Genomic DNA, 12,773 nt, shown 5'->3' with positions numbered 1-12,773 from the left:
AATTTTCCAAAAGCTACCAGCTCGATGAAAGTTTAACGAAGCGGCGTTTCGTAAACATTGTGATTTCAGTGATTGGGCCAGTATTTATTTTTGAAAATGGATAAATCTTTCGCTATGGGCACAAATTCGCGAACTGTAACCTTCGAATCGACACGGTCAAGCGTTCGACAGCTTCATTTCGACGCATTTACCGGGTATATTAATTATTTACCATACATAATGTAGTTCGATAAACCGCAGTAACCGGTTCTCCATGTGGGCCTCAAATTTCAATGTTGCCTCGATTCCATTAATTTAAACACAATTTGAAGGCGAGTTTAAACACAATTTGAAGGCGATCATTACACTTTTATCACAATTCATTCTACAGTTTCTTCGAATCTGGATTCCTCGTTTCATCGTTAGTACGAACCCTCGAAATATTTATGTTAATGTGCTTATCGAGTTTCATCGGTGAATCTGAGTCTCTCGCGTGTGCCTGCCGGATCTTGTGCAATGGACGTGTTAATTTATTCATAGGATTCTGTGGCAAATATTGGACAGCGTTTGTCGAATCGGACGGTGTCTCAGATTATATGCTGATTCGATCCAAACACGCAACGAGCCTTTTAAAGTGAATCTTTCCACCTAAATCCTGGGCTAAACAATTCCCGTAACCTTCTGCGTGAGTTAAGTGATATGCAAAGTTCTACAATCGTTTGCAAAATTCTTTGGTTCAAAAAAGAATCCTCTTCGTTTATGAGTGGGGAAAAATAATGCAACATTACGTATACGAAGCACGTCGAGAACTCTTTTGCAACACGAAGTGCGACTGGCCATGAATAAGAATAACCGGTACAATGAAAAAGACCTCGGAAATTGTTACGTATCGTACGAGATGCGTAAAGTTGGGATAATTTATCAAAAATGTACTTTCACGTATATTAAAATTATATAATGTCGATGGTTTTCGTATATGAAAAGAAACAATTTAGGATAATCGTACTCTAATTATGTAAGCTTTCCTTGAAGGGCGCGTTTATTATCCAAACGTAAATTTGGCTGTAACAGGCTATGAGAGGCATTCCGCCCATTCCGTTATTTGCTAATTAATTAGCTAATTTGACAGTCGGAATTGCAACTCCAATCTGCAACAAATTCCAGGAAACCTGATACGATGTTATAGCGAATCATGTAAATCACAGCGAGCACAGAAATGGCAATAGAAATCGCATAACTACTTGCATTAATACCTAACCCAGTGAAACGCAATTTCGGGTGCTCGAAATGCTCGTAAATCCCAGTTACAGAATAATCGATAATTTTACTGCCGCGGAATATTATGGTTCTATAATTTAAAACAATATTAACTGCAATCGGAGGATTAAATTGCTACGAGATTTAAAAAATAGAATCGTACAAGAACAGGTATCCACGAATTTGTATTACCTGCTTCCATCGACGAAGAGTATACAACATCTTTTGGTGCAATTTTTCGTTGCACCAAGTACACGATCGACCACAGGATCGAAATTACCGGGAACCACATGTTAATTTAAAAAATGCACTCTTCTGCGACAGTCTTCGAAAGGAGAAATCCTAATATTTACAAGCGTTCAACGTGGCTGGGACTATCGATAGTTTCGATAATCTTCCAGACTCAAATCCTAGTAGACGCATCCCCTTAATTATTACACTTTCTACGCTTTCGAGCGATTCCGTAGCTTGTTAGAAAGGTGGAAAACTATCAAGGGAAAAGATGAGAGATCATCGACCGTAGCCGACGCGAAGTGGACTCGACGAGACGCGTCTGAAAAAATCCCGACGAGACGCCCCAGATGTCGTCATACGTGCAGACGGCATATAGACAGCAGCCACATTTCCGACATGGTCGTGCCAGGGTGTCGTCATCCGTACAGCTTCGAACGTGCACGATGGAAATCAAATGTCACGAGTCTTCAATTTCTGAAAAACGCTCTTGGCGATTTATTTTCGTCGAGAAATGTCTTTCCTTTTCGCGGTCTCGAGCGAAACGTTGCTGACTTCGAAATTAGGATGGTTCTATGGCAACGTGCAGCTTCGATTTCGCGTATCACGTAGTTCGTAAAAGATCGTTTCGCTAATCCTCGCGATTATCCTCGATCGGGAATATACATCTCCGATTTCAGAGGCGACAATAGCGCGCGTTGGCGTCCAGCCAGCGGGCTTACTATTTATTTGTATTGTGACGCCCCTGCACGTGGTGGCGGTTCGATGACACCTGACACGGAAAATTGTTCCCGTGCGAACCGCGATTTTCGAGTTCCGGTCGTACGATAATTCCCCGGAAAAGTGGCCGTTCCTCTTCGTGACGTGTCCCCCCCGCGCGAGAAGCACAGAAAACAACGTTTTTCACCCAGTTTTCGCCACCCCGGAACAAAAAAAAAACGCGATACGAAACACGTTCGACCGACGCACCCGCGACATGCGTGGGTTACGATTCGAGAATCGACTGCTCGATCCCTACCCTAAATTTAGCATTCTCGGCTGCGTCCCACATTAGAAGAATCGCGTATATATGTACGCGCCTTCGACTGTGTTTATATATATATAAACCTGCCCTCCTGTGTGCAGCATTTTATTTAAACGTGTGTCGCGTGTGGCTTCGTGTGCCCCACATACAGACAACATTTATAGACGCGCGATTTAAGTATCAGCTGTGCGTTAGGGTGGTCATCGAGCATGGGGAATTTCTTTTTGGCGGGAAAATAATTTTTACTAAATTTTAGAACGATTGGATGTCGATTCTATCATAGAGGCTTCAAGAAATTAATTTTTTTGCATTTTTCGATTTGTCATAGTATAAAGAATATATTTGTGAAATATTCAATCACTCAGTGTACAAAGGTCTGTGATTACAAAAATATTTCTATAAAGTATCTAGTTGATTATAGTAAAGGAATATTAATCTGAAAAAATATTAGAACTCAGAATTTCTATTGTCACTTTTGTCTCTAAACACAAAGCGATAGGAGGAAGTAACGAAATTCAATTTCATTTTTGTCTAAACCGTGAGTATACCTATCGCGTAAAAGTCACGCGAGCTATTCGAACGGATAAATATACGAATTAATATTTAGCCGCGTGTAACTTGCGTAATTGCACACGCGTAATTGCACACGGGGCGTACATCTTTCGATATCGTGCACATATTCGATCGCTTTCATAGTTGGAGCGTGCCAAAATATGGCAAACACGAATGCAATTAAAGTCGCGTTATTATTAAACCGTTAATGCGAGATTGCCAAAATAGTAACGCACGATTCTCCGTTAAATTCTTTGGGAATTTCTAGTTGCACGCAAGTGGAAGATGATCAAATGTTTTTCGTCGCTGATAATTTCAAAGAAAATCCGGAATATTCGAAACGCTCAGAGACTTCCTGCGAATACAAAACAATGCAATTTTCTGCAGACAGATCGCAGTCTAAAGACGGAAAAGTGATGTCGACACGCGAATGGATACTACGAACACCCAACACGGTCGCCAGACCCGATCTATCGATACTAATTGGCAACAACGACTGCTCATTAACGCCAAATATACCGGGCATCGCGATATATGTGTACGTCGAGTTAATGATGTACCGGATGTGCTGATACTCGTTAAAAATTAATGATGTTTTCTGGAAACTGGACTCGAAAAATATGTACGAAAATGACGGAGAATTTGTAACAATTTATGTTTAGAAAATTTGTCAAGTATAAAAACAAAACGTCTTTGTTTAGTCTTTATTGCAAGCTCATCGAGGTAAAAATTTGTTCGTACATTTAAATTGTAATTTTTCTAGATTACAGCTTGTAAAATTTAATTGAATTCAAGGATGGAAATGTCAACGAAGGTCTTGGTCGGACGGATGTTAATTATTGGGACTCGCTGTCGTTAAACCATACAGGTTTCAGTGCACATGCTCCTCCCAAACAATCCGCCAACACAATTAGGTTTACGACCAAACCACGTTGCTCGTAGTATCTACTACGTGAATAATTCTATCAACTTCCCGAGGCTCTACCTAGATATTAATCGACAATAATCGATGTAAATCCTCCCCGTCGGAAGTGACCACGTTGACCATTAGTGCTCGTGGAATCATCGAGCCAAATACGCCATGACTTCGACGCTTGTCTTATTCCTTCAAACATTCTAACGGTACACGAAATCCACTAAAATCGACGAGTTACGTTCGAACGTCAATTTTCCTATTTTCGTACGATTTTTATACTAATGGGGCTGCAAGAGTTTTACGAAGATAGAGTCTTTCTTCGTAGAAGAAGTGGAATAGATCCTTATTCTCGCATCAACGATCAACGAAAAATGGGAGTACTGGAAAGTGGAACGCAGTTTCTTTTTAAAGAGGAGGCAGAAAAAATTGGTGCATAAAAATATTGCACGCTTTGACGAGATGTAATCTTCCTTTGATCACATTTCTCTGTTACGAACGTAACAACGCATCCGCAATGCGCGTTTCTGTAGATCGCGTGCTCTCTATTCTTCAAACGCAAAGTTGAATGTGTTTCACTCGTTTCCTAGTGTAAAAGAATCTCCAAGGAAACGCGAAAATAGAAGATGCTTCAAATTAACTCCGTGAAAATCATTGAATGACTTCTTTTCTTGAAAGAAGTTGTACACATATCTGTCTTTACTGACTGAATATCGTATCGAAACGGTTAAGTAGCAGCGTGTGGCTTGAAAATAAGACCGTTCGGTGAGCAAAGCTATTCAGAATCCGTTCAAACGCGTAACACATTCGATAGACCGTCGTTCTGACGGTGCTCGTAACACGTCGATGTAAAATGAAATCGGAACAGATCGCTGGAACATTGGCACAGCGTAAACTAAAACGCGAGTATCGCGAGGAACAGTCGAACAGGCCACGAAAATTACCATGCAATCAAATTACAAAACTGTTACACCGGGCACTGTATGTTCGAGCGCGCTACGTTCTACATAAATCATTCGCGCCGATATCAAGCGAACGTTAAAATAGACTTCGCGCCCAGTGAAACGTTAAACGATGATTTCTTCATCGACAGTTGTTTCGAACAGTAAATTTTTACCATTCATCGATGCTTGCAAATCGAAAGCTGAACAGTACTGTATCGTTTAAATCTTACAAATGTGAAAAATTCTAGTAAAAATAAGCTACTTTTAGGATTAAAATAAGTTATGAAAAATGTACTATAATTAAATATAAAAAAATATGATTCTTTTGTGCCTGAACGGAAATATAATTCTGTAATATAGAAACATCGCGCCAAACAAGATTAATGAATTCACAATGCTTGATCGAATTTTGTGTTTAATATTGTAATGGTCGATTAGCGCAATTATATGTACATCATCGCTTTGCCGCCACGAGCGATGATTAAACTCTCTAATATTAAACGAACCGTGGCATATGTATTATGATTTCACATTGAAATGCGCGAAGTTTGCACGTGGCTTACTCTCGATTTGATATAGTTATCTCAGCTAATGTAATGAATATATCACTGTGTATAAATAGCTGATCGTTTAAAAAAGTCTCCACGCTATTTTAATCAAATTATACCGATGAAACATATACGATCTCAATATTTTTTAATATTGCAATGTCCCACAAACTCACGTTCAGCTATAATTGTGTACAATACCAACGCTCTAAAATAAACCAATAATATAAAATATAATGCTGGTTAATTTCAAACTAGAGAATTTGGAAATGCTTCTGTAAAATCGCCTGCAAAATTGATATACCAGGCAATAACAAATATTATGACGTCGCGCACCGCCTATCGGAAATACTCTGCGTGCAGTATGTGGTTGGAATTCATCGAATTCTTCAAATTTCCGCATAATAAATTATCAAACGCGTCAAGGGGCAACGTATTCGTATCGTTGGAGAATAATAACGATTAACTGCTAGTTGAGAATCTTCCCGGTAAATCTCATTAATTAATAAAAGCAAAGCGGACGAGAAGATCCAATGGAAACGTGTGCAGATCGATGAGACCGTGCATAGTTCGATCGTTCGCAAGAAGAAGGTCAAAAAAGCGAAAAGTTGTAAAACTGTGAACGCTATATATGCTGGTTTCGAACTAACATTAACGATCTCGGTTAACCCAGGCGCAGGAGGCCTCGCAGTAGAAACCAATACTATGAAATATCTGCGAACTCTACGCCAACCGGAAGCCACCGCGAATTGTTTTGCCGGAACTTCCCCAGACGGCGCGCCGTGCAGGTGCAGCTGCGAATAGGTATTCCTAAAGCTGCCAGAATCCAATTTAACGTCGCCCTACGCCACCCACGCCTTCCGACACATTTTAATCCCGGGTATTGTCTACCTGCCTCGATGGAGTCATTATTGACGACTTCCAACGACTAGATACGATTATCCGTCGCTCGTTATTCGTATGCAAAACGCGTTTATGTCGCTAGTCCGTCTCCGTTCCCTTCGAACGATCACGTTTATGCATCCTTTTGTTCCGTTCGATCATTCGTTGGTTCAATGACGTCCACGTTCGAACGATTTTATAGTTGAAATTAAAGCCAAGATCGTTTGAATAATTTAATACTCGAATGCTATGATAAACTTTGACTATTTGGGTATTTCAGTACCATTGTTTTAATATCATTACTCAAATGTCATCAGCGATTAAATAAAAAGCAATCGATGGCTTCATCCGAACGAGGAACGGTATAATAATTGCTTCGACGCTGAGAATATAGGTGTTGTTTGTTACTGTAATACACGGTTTGCAACGAAAATATCAGAGACTAAAGGCGAGCAGCGTTTGTAAGAAGGATGAAAAATAACAAGCGAATAAAGAACACTAACTTAAAGCCTTAAGAAACAAGGTAACTGGCGCGAACAACAAACTCTGAAGAACCACTTATTGTAAACAATCGTCAAAGAGCAAACACTGCATATTTAAAAGGAAACGCTCTTTTCAATTGTTGGTGGTAAAAGTGGTCTGAAAATCAATTCTTTCTAAACTATGAAGCAAACATACTGTACTTCATCGCGTGCTTGCAATAAGAAAAAAAGCAAATATCGATTCTAGATGTGTTGAGAAAACGTTTTCAATTAAATATTTTATTCTTGAGTCTCGAAAAAGAGAGGCGAAACATTCTCGATACATAATAAAGCAAAAAAGCAAATCAATTAGCTGAAGTTTCGCTTTAATACTTGAAAATAGCAAAAGCGAGAGAAATTAATATTGAAACTAGACATGCACTTACCACGCTTCTGAAACAAGGCTATTCTATGCGGAATATACCTAGGAAATTGAAAGTATCGTACAAGATCGCCCGAAGCAAGGTAGTTTGAAAGACAAACAACAGCCAAGAGTCGGAATCACGAGAGCCGAAGATATGAGAATAAATACTATTAGTAAACGAAACAGACCGCTGAAGGTCCATGAAATTTGTGTTGAAATTAATAGAGAACTAGTCCGAACCCGATGGAAATTCATGAAATATGGTCGAATATGGGCAGGAAGTTTCCTATAGAACTCATACATATTTTACTATTTTGTATTTTAAAAAATCGTGCGTATCCTCAAAGGATGAATAACAAACTGAGAGAAATTCTCGTATCGAAAAGTCCCACGGTTTTTTTGTAAAAAAATTTACGAAGAACTATTTCTCCGTCTGCTTTGATGGAGGACCCCCTTGGAGATGCTCTCGAAAGAAGATCCTGTTTCTCACGATTCCCATGGCGATTCGAAACTTTTGGCCGGTAGTGTATGTAGGTAAATGGTTTTCTGCGAAACGGCGAGCGCATCCCGCGAGAAGAGTAAGTACATAAGCCCTCGGCCCACTTCCCATTCATTGCTCTCATTATCAGCCACGCTGTCTCCCCTCTCGTCCTACGTCGTCTACGTTCCGCATACATCACGCCTATGTACGTACTCTCACACACCGAAACCACTACAAATTTACCTACCAAAACCCCCGCTAAAGCGTTGTTCGCAAATGAGGTGCGCGCACGGAAAGCCAACGCGAGAAGCTACGAGGGGATAAATTAAAAATATGCATACACCTGGCGAACCTGTAACCAGCAAAAAGTGGGATCTCGAACGAATAAATCGATGCCTACGCCGGTGTGTACGAAAACAAGCGAGGTTCCAGTGACACTATAAGATCAAAGTCGACGAATTCAAACAAGAAACATCTAGCCAACGATAAGTCGTGATCGTTGTTATGTTTCTGTGACTTCAAAAGTTAGTTCTCGGGCTGCAAGCCGCGAGAAGTTTGGGAACACTGCCCTAGGCGTATTTATTGCTAAAAGCATTCGATTACTTTCGCAGCACTAGGAATTCTGGCTCACCGTGTCGCGGGCTGAAAGTCTTCGAAACGACGAAGCCCGTCGTTCTTATTTTGTTCCAATATTTGCTCGCGGCGTTCGCGAAACTTAGCGAACCTTATTAAAGTTTTGGTTCGCCGCGGCGTGATCGCGTAAGCGGTCTTGGGATTTAAATAATTCCGCGTGCAAAAATATTCCAATTGCTGTCACGCGACCCGGTTTTCTCCCGCGGGCCTCGTCTTACGCATTTAATTACACACCATGTCACGTCATAAAGCATTCCTTGCCGCCATCGAGTGGTTGTAATTAAGTTTGCTCTTAATTATCGTCGTTTCGAAGTTGTTTGGACAGAATCTTATTCGAAACAGACAACTCGGCATACTCGGGACTGAGACAATGCCAGAAAATCCAATATGCCGGATAATTAGACTATACCTAAATATGAAATGATAAGAACGAGGATTTGGATCATTTTGATGGGGTTTTCTCACTATATGGGGTTAAGAAACAACATTGCGAACACTCTTAGATTTTGTACATATTCTCCGCTAAAATACGCGTAGTTTGCTTTTTTAAACATTAAAATCGTCCAATCCGTTCAGAAGTTATGACGTTTTAAAGATTCGCATGAAAATTCGGGCAGACATTTCTGGCCTCAAATTAGATTTTCGGTAAGGAATTTTTTTCTCGAAAATGCGTAGGATTTCGGGGGTATATGTAATAACCAAAAATGATTGTAATTGACCCCCACAACCGAAAATAATTTTTTTAGAATGATTTGAAAATTTTTTTTTTCGTCGAAAAATTTAAGCACCTACCCCCTGTCGATTTTTCTTAAAAATTCATTTTTCATTTTTAGTATTTTTGTTTGACGCCCTACAGAAAAGTTGTCTAATACTTTTTTGTAGGTACCCATGAGCTCTACTTCAGAAAAAAGTTTCATTGAAATATATTCACAATTGTAGGAGTTATGGCTGTTTGAAAATTGAACCATTTTTATGGGGTTTTTCTCGTTTTGCGGAGTCAAGGACCAACTTTTCGAATATTTTTGCGATTTGTACATATTCTCCACCAAAATACGCGTAGTTTGCTTTTTTAAACATTAAAATCGTCCAATCCGTTCAGAAGTTATGACGTTTTAAAGATTCGCATGAAAATTCGGGCAGACATTTCTGGCCTCAAATTAGATTTTTGGTAAGGAATTTTTTTCTCGAAAATGGTTAGGATTTCGAGGGTATGTTTATTGACCAAAAATGATTGTAATCGACCCCTGCAACTGAAAATAATTTTTTTAGAACGATTTGAAATTTTTTTTTTTGCTGAACAATTTGTCCACCTACACCCTGCCGATTTTTCCTTAAAATTCGGTTTTCATGTCTAATAAATTTGTTCGATGCTCTACGGAAATGTTTAATACTTTTTGAAATGCTTATATGGAAATAGGTGGTGGATTGAGTACTGGTGAGAGGAGAATGTTGAGCGTAGCCCTCTATCGGCGAGCACATGAGGTATGGCCACTGTGGGATTACGTCCATTTTAAACGAGGTTCTTATCGCGGTGTTTGGCCTATCTAGTGTCTCGACGCGCGTGAAAAAATGTTCGTTGGTCTCCGTAAGACGAGATGCACCCGCGAGAGAGGCTGGCACCGAGGCCGATAGTTTTCAATTTCTGCGATGCAGGCGCTTCGTAGGCAAAGACGAGGAGAGAGTCAAGGATGGTTTACGGGTCGGTGATTTGCTTACCCCGACAACCCGCGAGGCTTTTATGCATGCCGATGCATGTACATTTTATATTCATCCGCGCGTTTCTATATGTAACGCGTGCACGGTTTTCTATATTTACGCGGCCCCGCGATCGGATCCGTAGAACTGCGTGAAACGCGAAAACAAACGGAAACGAACAACCGTCTAGGCTTTCTAAGCTAAAAGTAGGGTAAATGTATAACGGTAGTCGACAATGACCCAGTGATCGAGACTTTCAGTTAAATATTAACGCTTCTACTGTCCCTGCCTGGGATCGCGAACACGACTGAAGAGCAATAAATATTTTACTATCGTTTCTAAGTACTGGGTATCCACTGTACTTGCGATGCAACTAGAATTTTAATACATTTTTCTGATAATTGACTCACATGTGGATGAACTTTGTATATTATTCTATAACTTTGTTTTAGTTGCAACAATTAAAGTCCCTGATTCAAACTCTTCTGGGTTAATGTTACGAAGTACGTCGATCACTGTTTAAACGTGCACCTGTGATCGACAGGGGTGTCAATTGCTCGCTCAATGGTCGTTTCTAAATACAGCAGAATCTCGATTATTGCACGAGAGCCTCGTTCATTGCAATGCGTTGACAAGTGGAAGAGATAGTCACTTAACAACGAGTGAGACTGAAGGGGGAAATAATTGATAATAATAATCGAAGATACTGTGCAAGTGGAACTCCTTATCAAATTGACTTGACAAAAATACACACAAAATACCGAATACTTATTTTGCTTTTAACTAAATAAATAGTTTATACTAATATATCACTGCAACGTGTAAAGATATTTCAAGAAAAGAAGGTGTGTGCCAATACTTTGTTTACCTACTCTACATCGTTCTGCAGAACACTATTAACAATGTTATGAAATCGTATTTAAATTGGAAATTTGTACCAACTTTGAATACTTTTACGTCTAATTTGCTTGGACTATTTTGGGAGGGGCCAACGAGCTCGACGAGATACGTGCTTCGCCCAAGTAGATCACGGTCAGGAAAACTCGAGGAACGCTGATTTGATTTAATTGGTTTAACGAACGATCAACAAACGAAAATTCCGATTCTTTGCATCGTACGAATTAATCGAACCGCTGCTGCGCGAATTAAACTCGCAGAGCTTGTTATCTTATGAAAGGAGCCAACACCTCGGTGGGAATCTATTGTCGGCGATGAAATAGCGTAAATGTGTACCGCCCGTGATCTAAGGGAAGGGAGAATCGAATGGACGCCACAATGGATTCGGAAATATTAAATGAAACGATTCGAACCATCGCGATAGGTCATCGCGAACAATACCGTGCATCCATTTCTGTGCCAAAAATTTTTGGAGCGAACTACTTTTTTACCCCCCCTTCGCGAACGATAGGCTTCAATGCGGAATTTCGCCTGCATTTCTATTCTTTCGTAGTTCAGGGTGCATGCCAAGTGTTATTTTCCTTGGTTCGTTCTCCAAATGTTTGCTCGCTACGAGGAGAAAACGAAAGGATCGATAAACGGTCGTCGTCGATTCATTAACGGCAATTACGAGACGCGTGCACGATATCGTTCTGGAAAACACGCTGATTTACGAGCGTTCTATGTATTAACGCGGAGAACTTCGTTTCCCGGAGATGCAAAGCGGCTTTGAAATTCTTTCCATCGATCGGTACGCGTGCACAGAGAGAGAGACCCGGTGCTTGCCAGCACGTGGTACGAAAGAGTGCTTACAAGTTTTTGTCGTAGTCGAGCAAGGGAACAACGAGCATTCAATATTATGAAAAGTCCCTTGAAAGACGTCGACGAGAGTAAAATATTTGGCTATTTAACCCTAACGATATCAAGGACAGGATCTGAGATGTGGGACCTCAAAAAAATCAATTTTTTTTATTTAGTCAACCTTGAGAGCTGCAATCACCTACTCCAGTGTTTAGATACATGTTTAGTGTGGACGTGATAATAGCATTAAAAGTTAATAAAAATTAATACAAAAATTATTATGTATTCCCACTTAACGACATGGTTAATAACATTCTTGAATATTATTATCCTCTTACTTTTCCATCCATTGAAAAAAAACTCTTTATTTCAGGTTTTTACAGTGGTCTTACCCCTTGAAATTATTAAAGCCCAGATTTGAACAATAATTAGAAACCCAGTCGAGAAAAACTTTGGCTTTAAAAAGGGAGTGTTAGAGAAGAATCGTAAATAAGAAAGGAACCATTATCAACGCCAACTTATTAAAATAGAGATTAACTCCTCTCGAAGTTAAAATAAACACGTTGCAGATGACCGCAAGAGAGGCCAGAAAGAAGAAGAGAGGAAATGTTCGAGAGCAGAAGACTCGTACGGGCGACTGAGCCCATGGCCGTGAGTTCCTCGTCGCATAACCGTGGCAAAAGAGCCCCGCCAGAGCTGAAATTATTGCGTTTTCTTGGCCCCGGTCCAAACACCGACAACTAGCAGCCGTGTGATTATTGCAACACAGTCTATACTGGCCTACATCGATATGACCAAAGAACGTGCATTCGATACGTCGAATCGTCGATCCCTTCGATATCGTTCGATAATTTTCTCGTGCCGCGAGACGAGTTGCAAAAGGTATATCGCGACAACGAGTAACGATCGAACGTTAAAAACGAGCAAAATGGAGTTGCACGAACCGCGAAGCTCATCGGCTTTAATAACGACCCGCGCCTCTGCAATTTCTACGCTGAAAAGAGGCGAAACG

General features: G+C 40.2%; 1 protein-coding gene across 6 annotated transcripts in view; it reads right to left on the bottom strand.

Moving 5' to 3' along the window:
* The window catches only part of Dlg1 (MAGUK family member discs large 1), a 687,637-nt gene that overhangs the window by 673,995 nt on the left and 869 nt on the right, over positions 1–12,773 (bottom strand). The gene's annotated exons all lie outside the window — the stretch shown is intronic.

The sequence above is a fragment of the Colletes latitarsis genome, chromosome 3 (assembly GCF_051014445.1).
Source record: "Colletes latitarsis isolate SP2378_abdomen chromosome 3, iyColLati1, whole genome shotgun sequence".
In the NCBI taxonomy this organism is placed as follows: domain Eukaryota; kingdom Metazoa; phylum Arthropoda; class Insecta; order Hymenoptera; family Colletidae; genus Colletes; species Colletes latitarsis.
This window is presented reverse-complemented; position numbering and strand designations above follow the sequence as displayed.